This window comes from Nannospalax galili, unplaced genomic scaffold (assembly GCF_000622305.1).
Source record: "Nannospalax galili isolate Female #2095 unplaced genomic scaffold, S.galili_v1.0 scaffold100, whole genome shotgun sequence".
Taxonomy (NCBI): Eukaryota; Metazoa; Chordata; class Mammalia; order Rodentia; family Spalacidae; genus Nannospalax; species Nannospalax galili.
The window spans coordinates 6,702,376-6,714,766 of record NW_008352891.1 but is presented as its reverse complement, the minus strand read 5'-3'; positions in this window follow the sequence as shown (position 1 = coordinate 6,714,766).

Genomic DNA, 12,391 nt, shown 5'->3' with positions numbered 1-12,391 from the left:
AAGAAAAAAAAAAAAAAAAAGAGGTACCTCAGTCATTCCCAACAGTTTGTTGATTACTGAGAGAAGAGCTGATCTTCCTGGATCTGCTTTTTCAACACCCCGGTAGCCAGGGACCAGGAGTTCCCTATGAAAGAGAACATTTTCATGGGTCAAAGTTTTTTTCCTACACTGTTTGTAGCTACCACACCACTGTCTTCTTCAGGTCTCATTCTCACAAGGCAGGACCAACTTGAGCACTGGGACTACTTATAAAAAACTAGGGTACAAACCATGCCTGACATGATGGGTACTTGTAACAATCAGAACAAAATTATCTTAATTTGATTTTTATTTAGAGAATTATTTCAAAGAGTGAACACCCCCCATCCTGCTAATATTAGAACAGACAGCTGTAAAAGCATGAACTGTTTAAAACATTGTGGGTAGTTCAGACAAAACCAACATTATTTCATTTGTTCAAAAAAGAAAAATCAAAAGGAACATTGAGATCAGAGAAGGAGAAGCAGTTTGGGAAATGTGAATGGGGAATTCTTTTCATATTAAAAAAAATTCAAGGCCAGGTGTGGTGGCATATGCCTTTAATCCCAGCAGTCAGGAGGCAGAGGCAGACAGATCTCTGTGAGTTTGAGGCAAACCTGGTCTACAGAGTGAGTTCCAGGCCTCACTGGGCCTACAGGGAGACCCTGTCTCAAAAATACACCCCCAAAAAATTTCAAATTCATGAAACGTTATAGGAAGTAGAAATCGCATTAAGCTTCAATAAATATTATTCCAAGTTAGTTTACATATCCCAATTTTATTTCCAATCCTTTCAAGTGTATTTACAAAGTCTACATTGTAATACACGAGGTACACTAAGATGTGTTCTGATTGTTCATTTTGTTTTGTTTTGTTTTGTTTTGTTTTTGTGTCTTTTTGAGACAGGGTCTCTTTGCAGCCCAGGCTGGCCTGGAACTCACTATGTAGACCAGGCTGGCCTCAGTCTCACAGAGATCCACCTGCCTCTGCCTCTGGAGTGTTGGGATTAAAGGTGTGCCCCACCACACCAGGCTATTCTGGGTTTATTTATTCATTTTATAAACATGTCCACGTATTAACATTAGTTAGCATATTTTTCATTTTGATGATGATATGGCCCCTGCATACTTGAGAATTGGGGAGGGAGTTCCAGGGTTTTAGTGATCACAAGGCATTTCTGTGACTACAAATAGATTTGGAGTGGTTATAAATAAAGCAAAATGAAGCTCTGTAAAGAGGAAACGAGGGAGCCCTTGGACGAGGGATTCTGTCCTGCTTGCTACTTCAGAAGTAAGATCTTAATAACTTCTGTGAGTTTTCTTTTCCATGTAAGCAAGGACAGGATACTAATCCACTGAAGAGTGATGGAGGAGCAGAGCAGAGGACTCCACCAGCTGCTCCATCATTGTCTATTCAATCCAAACATTATGTTACACTCTGACCGTTAGATTGGGCTGTCAGTGGGGCACTAGGGGAAGTCTGGAAGTCTGGAAGGGAAGAAGATGTTTCCTTTATTTTACTTGCTTCCTGTAACTTCCTATCTATTTCCTGTGTGATCTAGCTACTTCCTGTATGAGCTCCTGTCTGCTTGCTGTTCCTGTGAGCCATGCCCAGCAACATTTCTTCTCCCTGGTGACAGCAGTTCCTACCTGAAGTATCTAAATCTACTGTTGAGATACTTCTACCTCTAGAGGCAGTTTTCTAGCTCTTCTAGAACCAACTCTGATGCCCTTCCTCACCTCGCCCCCAGCCTGCCCTGCCTCAAGCTCGGAGAACCTGGCACCAGATCAAGAGTCTTTTTCCTTTATTTTCTTTTTCAATTCTTACCTGTCTTCTGTTGAAATGATAACGTTTTTGGTATATTTTATTCTTTTTCTCTAATATTTTACTAATATTGATACTGTAAATTGCATTTCTGTTATTTTGGTGGTTGTGCTTAATTGTCCTTTTTTTCTTTCTTTCTTTCTTTCTTTCTTTTTTATGGAAACAGAATCTCAATATGTAGCCCTGGCTGGCCTGCAACTCTCTTTGGAGACCAAGTTAGGCTCACACTCTCAGAGGTCTGCCTGCATGTAGCTGGGATTAAAGATGTGTGCCACCATGCCCGGCAATTGTGCTTAATTTTTAACATACATATTTAATTAAGGATTTCTCTCATACTTTGTAAGGTTGTTTAGAATTTCTCTCTTCTTACTAGTATGACAAAGTCTTAGCATCCTTTAATTTCCTAACATAACTCTTTTTGCCATTGTTTTCTTTTCTTTAATATAGCTGAGCTGTCCTACCCAAGGATGACCTTGAACTCCTGATCCTTATGACTCTACCTCCTGAGTGATGGCATTTTAGGATGCATCCCAATACCCAGCTTTGCTTTTCTACCTTTTATACTGTGTGTGTGTTAGCTGCATAATTAATTATATGACTATAGTTAGTATAGCAATAAAACTACTATTTTTCCAAGCTACTTAAATTTATCTGAAAGATATTACTTTCCTTGTTCATCTTTGCTGGTTACAGCTCAAGCCTTCTCTGAGAACTAGTGTTTCTACTATGAGTATTATAACTCTAACCCTGACCATAACACTAATACTGACCCTATTTATTGTATAGCTTGAAATTTTTCCCTTATTTTATGCTCATCTTTCAATAGTTACACATCTGGATATAAAATTCTAAGTGGACATTTTTAGTTAATTCTGTTAGCATTTTTGTATTTGTTTATTGAGACAGGGCTTTGCTATGTAGTCCTTTGCTATGTCTGACCTGGAACTCACTATATAGACCAGGCTGGCCTCAAACTCATAGGCCATCCTTCTACCTCCCAAATGCTGACCTTACAGCCACACCTACCGTATTTGATTCTGAGTTAGCATCTTAAACTTACTTTGGTTTTTGGCTTCTTTAACTGCATGAGCAGTTTGCCATTAATTATTATTCCCTGTCATAACTAACATTTTTTTTCCTTTGGTAACTTCTAAAACTTCATCTTTCCCCTGAATATTCTACATTTTTACTTTTAATTTGTTTAGGAATGGATCTATATTCAATTAACATGAAAAATATTCAAGATATACTTTTAATTTAGAAGTATTTCTTCATTTAAAAAATTTAGCCACCATTGTTTAATTTCTTTCTTCTCCATTGGTTCTGTGATATTATTCAGAAATTCATGAAATGCGTATTTGAGCATCTCAGTTGAGCCTCCACAGTTCTTGTTATTGAATATTGCATATCTTTGCCTCTCTGTGCCTCATTCCACATGAATTTCTTGTTAATAACTTTTTAAATCTCTTTTTGACACTGTCCCTCCACAGTTTATGTGCTTAATCTTAAATTTTTATTTCTACTTTAAATTTGCATTTTAATATATGAACCTGGTTATTATTTATGATTTTTGTATTCATTTTATTATTTTATGTGTGTAAGTATTTTGCCTGCATGTGTGGGGGGATGACTCCTGGGACACTATCTCACTTTGCTTACAGTGTAAGCAAACTTACTAAGCCTTGGGCTCCTCTCTCATGATGGAAACACAGCTTTAATTCCTCATGGTCTTTCCTTGTCCTTGACCCAGAACCATGTGACTGTGACTGTGACTGTGACTGTGTGTGACTCTGTGTGTGTGTGTGTGTGTGTGTGTGTGTGTTGTGAATATCAGAAATGCTGCAAGCAGCTAAATACTCATTAAAATTCATGCAAATTATCCAGTTTATGTTGCAAACAATAGGTGGGATTAAATTGATAACATCTGTTTGTGCTTATGGGTGCTGTTCCTAGTCAGTAGGCATCAAAAAGGAAAAATCCTTCTCTAATAAAAGAAAGGTTCCACTTTTCTTAACCCAATTCACGTTGGATGAAGTTTCAATAGAGAAAGAATAAGGCCTTGATTTGAGAGCACAGTTCTAGGAGAAATCTGAAGGAACACGTTCTCAGAACAGTTCAGGCCCCACTCTTGCTTTAATTGGATGCTAAAAGTCAGTCACTATTCAGGCATCACCATAATGTGGTATCACACAACTGCATGTATGAATGTGTACCATGTGCATGCAGTGCCTGGGAAGGCCAGAAGAGGGCATCAGATCCCCTGAACTGGAGTTACAGATGGTTGTGAGCTACCATGTGTTACTGGAAACTGAATCCAGGTCTTCTGCAAGAGCAGCAAGTGCTTTTAACTGCTGAAGCATCTTTCCTGCCCCTCATGCTTGATTTTTTTTTTAATGATTTTTTTATTTGTACAAATGTATTGTGTGTGTGTGTGTGTGTGTGTGTGTGTGTGTGTGTGTAGTGCTCTCTGGAAGAGGATGACAGAGCTGCCATGTGGGTGCTGGCAGTCAAACCTAGATGATAAAAACCTTTTAAGACTTCTGGATGTTTTACAAAATTAACTTGAACTGAAATGAAATCATGAGAGATATTTTATGACTGATTTTGCTGATGAATTTTCTTGGCATTTTTTCCTGGTTTTTAGGATTTTGATTTAGAGGCTCAATTTAAATAGGAGTCTCTTCTTAGTCCTATAATGGTAGTTGCTATATTATTGTGGCTACATCCCCACTCCCCTTCTCGACCTATGTTCTTTGTACTGCTAAGAATTGAGTTTTTTACATTGTATTTTCTAACTGCATATTGACCATAGATACAAACCACTATCATACATGTCTCATATCTGCAGCTTTCACACGTTCTATTTAAAAACATTATCCTATGTGTTTTTCATTTTATACATTTTGTTATTTGTATATTAATTATACAAAGTAATAGGTTTCATTGTGGTATTTTCACACATGTCTTTGTGTGAAATAGGTTTCATTGTGGTATTTTCACATAATGCACTTTGACCATATTCACCCCACTATTACCCTGTCTTATCCCTTGCCCACTTCTGCTGGCACCTTTCCCCCTCTCAAATACCCTGTTTTCTAATTTCATCTTTTTCTCTCTTTTGGAAAATGTAGATTCCAAATGTGAGACAAAATATGTGATGTTTGTAATTCTGATTGTGGCTTATCATACTTAACATAATAAAATCAGTTTTCATCCATTTGTTTATTCTTTTTTATCAATTTCTGGTAGTTTTATATTTTTAAAATTTATTTTTATTTTATGTGTATGAGTGTTTTGCCTTCATGTAAGTGCATACAATGCCCACGGAGGCCAGAAGAGAACATTGGATTCCCTGGAACTGGCATTACAGACAGTTGTGAGCCACTATGTGGGTGCTGGGAACTAAACCTAGGTCCTGTGCAAGAGCAGCTAGTGCTCTTAACCACTGAGTGATCTCTCCAGCCCCAATATTCTCTGTTAAAGCAAGTATCCTTTCATCACAGGATTTGTCATTTTTCTGGAGACCGAACCCCTGAAGAACCAGAGTAGGGTGTCTACCAATTTTATTTAAGAAGATTCTGCTATAAATGATGTCAGGTATTTCATTACACTGATTTGAAATCCTAAGTCCACAAGGCTGAGCAGACCACAGAGGATGATGGTTCAGAGTATAGGCTCTGATGCCACATTGAACTGTTTTAGAATCTTGGCTATTTCTAGTTTCGTGATCTTGTACAAGTTTTAGCTCTCTGAACTAGTTTCCCCATCTGTAAAATATGAGCACTCGCATAAAGTGACTTGTAAATTGCGTATATAGGAGACATGGGCGTGGTAGAGTCTACTCCCCACCTCAAACCCCCACAAAACAAAAATATTAGACCACTGCATAAAAACACAAACAGCACCTATTTCCAATCTGAGAAGCAGGAGCCACAGCCTTCTCTGGCTCCTATTGTTGCACCACAGTTTGGGTCTAGAGTAGAAGCATTGTCCTCTCAATGACAGCATTAACCTAAAAACATGAGGACAGCAGTTATGCTCTTGTAGGACTTCGCCTCACACACAGTCTCATGTCGCATCTCAACTCCAACTGGAAATGCCTTGGAGGATTGAGGGATCAGGACTCCACAAGTCACATATTCACACAGATCACTCCAAGTCATCTTCCAGAATGTCCACTCATCATCGGGGCATTAACATTAGGAAATTCAGTTATATAGTCCTGAAAGGTAGAGCATTTGTTTCCCCATCTGGCCCTCCATCTCTCTGCATTCCTGTATCCCTTCTAGAAAAATACTTCTCTATATCAATAAACTGTCTCTCCTGTCCAGAACATCTTTAACAGTTCTCAGTTCTAGATTCAGGTTTCTTTTTTGCCATTATTATTACTCAGATGGGTCTTTCTTGGTTCTCTGAAGTGGCTCAGCCTACTGGCATCCTCATTTTTCCAGAGGTTTAGCTGTGATTCACATTTTCTCTACTGGTGTACTGTCAGCCCCCTGCATAGCTACTGCAACAGTTCTGCTCTTGACAGATTCCCCTGAAGTCTGAGGATTCTTGAAGGCATTCAGGACACTCACAGTGCATGGCAATCATCCAGAGCACAAAGCCGTCCTGCTTAACAGCTTTTCTCTTTTCCTTTTTTTTCTTTTATAGACGTAGCTAGCAGTTCGCTCAGGGCTCTTTTAAGCAATTCTGTGGTTTCTACCACCATTGGAGGTGTCTTGTCAAGGTTAGTTTTCATTGTTTGGGGTATTTTTATTTGTACTTTCTTTAACTTGGCATGATATGACTTTTCTCTTTCTGGCAAATGCTCTATCACTTATAATTAAAAGGATGGATTTGTACAAGTCTGTCTTGTGCTATAGTATACCTGCCCTTAGTTTTCTATAGTTAGGTCTTTTTTCCTTTTCTTTATCCAGGGCTAGGGATCAAATCCAAGGCTTTGTATACACTAGGCAAGCACTCTACTACTGAGCCACATTTCCAGTCTCTATTAGGTCTGTTGTTTGCTTATCCAGGCATCAAAACACAATTTTATCATAAATTTGTTTTGTCTAAATTTAATCTTTTACTTGGCAAGATACCCTAAATATTCCACTTGTGCAATTTCCTAGTGACATTAGAAAAAAATTTAAATAAGACTATTATACCATTAATGACATTAGATGGAGAAAAAAAGTTATTACTGTATTATGGAATTCATTATCACCAAAGAACTCTAGAAGAAGACTGTGGTAGGAGACAGGGTGTTGAAGAGGGAATTCATGTTTTAGAGGATGTCGTGGATGGTGCTTTACAGTGGCACTGTGGTTTAGATATGACCCCAAAATTCATGTGTTGAAAACCTAATCCCAGGGCATGATGCCTCAGTGGGTAAAGGCACCTACTACCAAGGCTGAGGACCTAAGTTCAGTTCCTAGGACCTACATGATCAAAGGAGAGAATCAACTCCAGCAAGTTGTCCTCTGACCTCCACACTCACAGTGTAGTTATGAGCCTCTTCCCCACCCCGTACATAAATAAATAAATGTAATTTAAAAAATTTTTGGTCTCTTTGTGACAGGGTCTCCCTGTAGCCCCAGCTGACCTGGAATTCACTATGTAGACCAGGCTGGCCTTGAACTCACAGAAATCCACCTGCCTCTGCCTTCAGAGCACTGGGACTAAAGGCGTGCATCACCATGTCCAGCTTACATAATAAATTTCTTAAAGAAAACTTAATCCCCCAATTCAAATGTTACTGGCCTTTGGATGAGGTTGTAACGGTGTACCCTCCCCAAAGGGGAATTAGTGGTTTTATAAGAAGAGGAAGGCAGAGTCTGTGTGTGCTCTTGATCCCTCTTGCTGAGCCGCAATGTTAGGAAGATCCTCACCAGACTCCAGCACATAGGCAAGGAACTCTCCAGTCTGTAGAATGGTAAGAAGTCAGTCTCTGACATACAGTACAAATTCTTTGGTATTCTGGTCTCACAACATGAAGTAGACCAAGACAGGTACCCTCAACACAGAAACTCTGAGAGCCTCAGCAATGCGGTGGCTGATTAGCTCCTGCTCTGTTGCTTCTGCATCCCCACCATGGTGTTATTTCTGAGCAAATTCCTGAGGGGCAGCATAACCGAATGTGAACACATCAGCTGTTAATGATGGTACTTTAGAATCAATGCAAAATCTATTTTGTGATTGGTACTACTTTAAAAACAAAAACATAAGAATTCATGTGCCTGGTACCTCTCTTTCTCTGTTAGAATTTAGAGAGTGGGAAGGAAAACGGAGTCGGGAAAATAGACCAATGCCAGCCAGACTTTCAACAGGACAAGACTATGTTTTATGCAAATGCAGCAAGTGACAGCCACCTTCCCTCAGGACAGAGGCAACTGTACTGTGTATGGGGAGAGTTAGAGATCATCTAGGGTCTTGGGCATGAGGAAGCGGATGCAGCTGTAGGGGTCTATGTGTCTCATTTTCAGGAGACACTTGCTCAAACAGGACAGGCTATCTTGAGCAACAGCTGGTCTCCAACAGTCCCGGAGGTAGATAAGGGTCAGCAGGAGTTTCAGAGGTAGATAAGATTAGCAGCAGTTTCTTAGTTTTCTGCAGCCGGGGCATTCTTTCATTTTCCACTTCAGAGCATCTGACTCCAACCACTGTTGCAGTGCTCAGCTTTGCTCTAGTTTGAACCAGCTTTATAGAAGTGCATCCTGACAACCTTGCTTGAAGCCAACACCTCACCTCCAACTTCCTGTCTACCATGTACCAGTCAGGGAAAACTTTGAGACTCTGCACTCAGGCATGTACAGCCTAGTGTACAGGACCTTCACATCCCACAAGCCCTGAAGCAGGATAGTTAAGGGTTTGTGAGAAAGGAAGAAGCCCTTCACCTTAGGGTCTGGCTTGCCTTTCTTGCTGACAGAGCCAAGAAACCTCAACAGCACTTATAGAGCCAAGATGGCCTGCAGAGATGTGTACTTTCCTGAAGACTTCTTGAACAAGGATGTCAAAGACAATTAATGAAATGTGCTTACTTAAGGCCAGAGTGTTTGTGATGTCCAGTTTTATCATATTACCACTCCTCTCTCATCCCTCACTCCAAACAACACCTCATTAAACCACCTTACAATTTCATTTATAAAAGGAAATTCTTAAGAACAAGAAAAAAAAAGGAAAATTTTTAAGAGATAGGTAGTTGAGTGTGTTCTGTGTTTACATTTCAAAAAGATGGCTCTCAAGGTGTGTGTGTGTGTGTGTGTGTGTGTAGGTAAGAGGACAATGACTCTGTCTTCCTCAATTGCTCTTTACCTTGTTTTTTGAGACAGAGTCTGTCACTGAAGCCAGAGCTCATCAATTTAGTTCAACAGGCTGACCAGCAAGTCCCAGGGATCATTGTCTCCACCTGACTAGCTTTTTATAGGAGTTCTGTCCTCTTGCTTGTATGGTAAGCATTTTACCAACTGTTGGATGGCTCTGGCCCCAAGATGTTTGCATTTTAAAGATGTTTCTCTCATGTTCTTGAGAAAGGCATTCCTGAGTCAGAAAGCTGAGGAAAAAGGTCAGCTGGGAAAAGACCCATCTAGTCTTCTATACATTTTGAGGAGTGCAGAATGTAGTTATGATTGCAAATTGCCTAAAGCAAATAACTGCAGTGAGGGAACATATTTCTGTGTTCTATGGAATTAGTGTCTTATTCTGACTTGTATTTATTCTCAGCACAGCTGTGGTGACCATCTTTGCTCTGTCTTTCCTTCCTTTCTTGCTGTTGCCCTTCTCTCTCCTCTGCTTCCTGGGGTTGTCTAACAAAATACAACTACTTGCTTATTGAGAAGCCCCAGGCAAGGAAGCTCATTACAAAAACACTCTACAACAAAGCATCATAATGAAAAGTAAAAGGCAAAGAACTTGTGATAAATGTGATATATAAATATGAATAGGCAAATTAGTAATAAATATGCTAAAACCCCAATGAAACTTGCAACTTTATATTTCAAGTCTTTTCCATCCAATTATTAAATATCTTAAATGATAATATATTTAGTCAAACCTGAGATGCATCAATAAAACACACCATTCTGTTATAAGCAGTTAAAAGGGGAGAAATGCTACCTATTATTAAACCATAATCTACAACCTGTTTTTTTTTTTCTCACTTTATATGTGTATTAGTTACTTTCCCCATCACACCTACCCAGTACTTGACAAACAACTTAAGTGAGGAAGGATTTCTTTTTGTCCACAGTTAGAGGTACTAGAATTTGTACTGGTTAGTTTTTGTCAACTTGGCAAAACTAGAGACACCTGAGAAGTGGGAACCTCTACTGAGGAACTGACTCCATCAGATTGGTCTGTGGCCATGTCTGTGGGACATTTTCTTGGTTGCTAATTGATGTAGGAGGGCCCAGCTGACTATGGGTGGTGCCATCCCAGGGTGGGCCTGGCTGTGTAAGAAAGGTAGCTGAGCAAGCCAGGGGAAGCAAGCCAATAAGCAGCATTCCTCCACGGTCTCTGCTTCAGTTTCTGCCTTAGTGCCTGTCTTTTTTGCCTGCCTTGGCTTCCTTCAATGATGGATTGTAACCTGTAAGCTAAAATAAACCCTTTCCTCCCCAGTTTAGTGTTAGTGTCCAGGTCTGCAGCGACTCTCCCCTAGTGCAGTAAAGCCTCACAAGACAGGCCCAGGGTGCCTCTTGAAAACAAGAGTCAGTTTCAACATACTCTGCTTCCCCCTACATAAATTTAGAAGATAAACAGGCCCCTGCATCCATGACCAGATTGTTGCAAGACCTGTCTCAGCTTCAGCTGCCTCCTCCTAATAAGTTTCACAATGTATCAACTCCTGCCTCCTGCAGAAACTGTTTTTCCACCTTCTACCCTTGAAAAACAGAAATTGACCAGGCAGCTGCATCTGCCCTTGGCATTCCCTATCCCCTACCCCCTACAAATACCTCCAGCCAGCAGCCTGCAAGCTGGTGGCTTAAGGTCATCAAGGAATGCTTAGTCCTTTAGTGTCTCATGTAAATGCTCATCAAAAAGTGGCTTCAGCAGAAGATGAGTTCAATAATCAAGTAGAGCAGATAACCCACTCTGTGGATTGTCAGCCTCTTTCTTCAGCTATCCCTGTCATTGCTCAATGGGCCCATGAACAAAGTGGCCATGGTGGCAGAGATGGAGGTTATGCATGGGCTCGACAGCATGGACTCCCACTCACGAAAGCTGACCTGGCTACAGCTGCTGCTGAGTGCCAGATCTGCCAACAGCAGAGACCAACACTGAGCCCCCGATATGGCACTGTTCCCCGTGGCAACCAGCCTGCAAGCTGGTGGCAGGTTGACTACATTGGACCACTTACATCTTGGAGGGGACAGCGTTTTGTGCTTGCAGGAATAGATACTTATTCTGGTTATGGATTTGCCTTTCCTTCATGTAATGCTTCTGCCAAAACTACTATCCAGGGACTTACAGAATGCCTTATCCACCGTCATGGTATTCCGCACAGCATCACTTCTGAACAGGGAACTCACTTCACAGCCAAAGAAATATGACAGTGGGCCCATGGTCATGGAATCCACTGGTCTTACCATGTTCCCCACCATACTGAAGCAGCTGGCTTGATAGAACAATGGAATGGTCTCTTAAAGACACAGTTACAGTGCCAATCAAGTCGCAATAGTCTGGAGGGCTGAGGGGGCAGCATCCTCCAGAAGGCAGTGTATGCCTTGAATCAGTGTCCAATACATGGTACAGTTTCTCCTATAGCCAGCATTCATGGGTCCAGGAATCAAGGGGTTCATGGTATTCCACACAGCATTGCTTCTGACCAGGGAACTCACTTAACAGCCAAAGAAGTGCGACAGTGGGCCCACGGTCATGGAATCCACGGGTCTTACCATGTTCCCCACCATCCTGAAGCAGCTGGTTTGACAGAACAATGACAGAATGGCCTCTTAAAGACACAGTTACAGCGTCAATTAGGTGGCAATAGCCTGGAGGGCTGGGAGAGAGTCCTCCAGAAGGTAGTGTATGCTTTGATTCAGCATCCAATATATAGCACAGTTTCTCCTACAGCCAGGATTCAGGGGTCCAGGAATCAAGGGGTGGAAGTGGGAATGATTCCAATCACTATCACCCCTAATGACTCTCTATGAAAATTTTTTCTTCCTGTACCCTCAACTTTGCACTCTACTGGCTCAGATGCTTTGATTCCAGAGGAGGGAGTGCTTCTGCCAGGAGAGACAACAAATATTCCATTGAACTGGAAGCTAAGACTTCCCCCTGGACACTTTGGGCTTCTGATGCCCTTAAGTCAGCAGGCTAAGAAAGGAATAACAGTATTTAGAGGGGTGATTGACACAGACTACCAGGGGGAAATTGGACTGGTTCTCCACAATGGCAGTAATGAAGATTATATCTGGAAGGCAGGAGATTCCTTAGGACGACTTTTGGTGTTACCATGTCCTGTGATTAAGGTCAATGGGAAACTGCAACAACCCAATCCAGACAGGACAACAAATGGCCCAGACCCTTCAGGGATGAAAGTATGGGTCACTCCTCCAGGGAA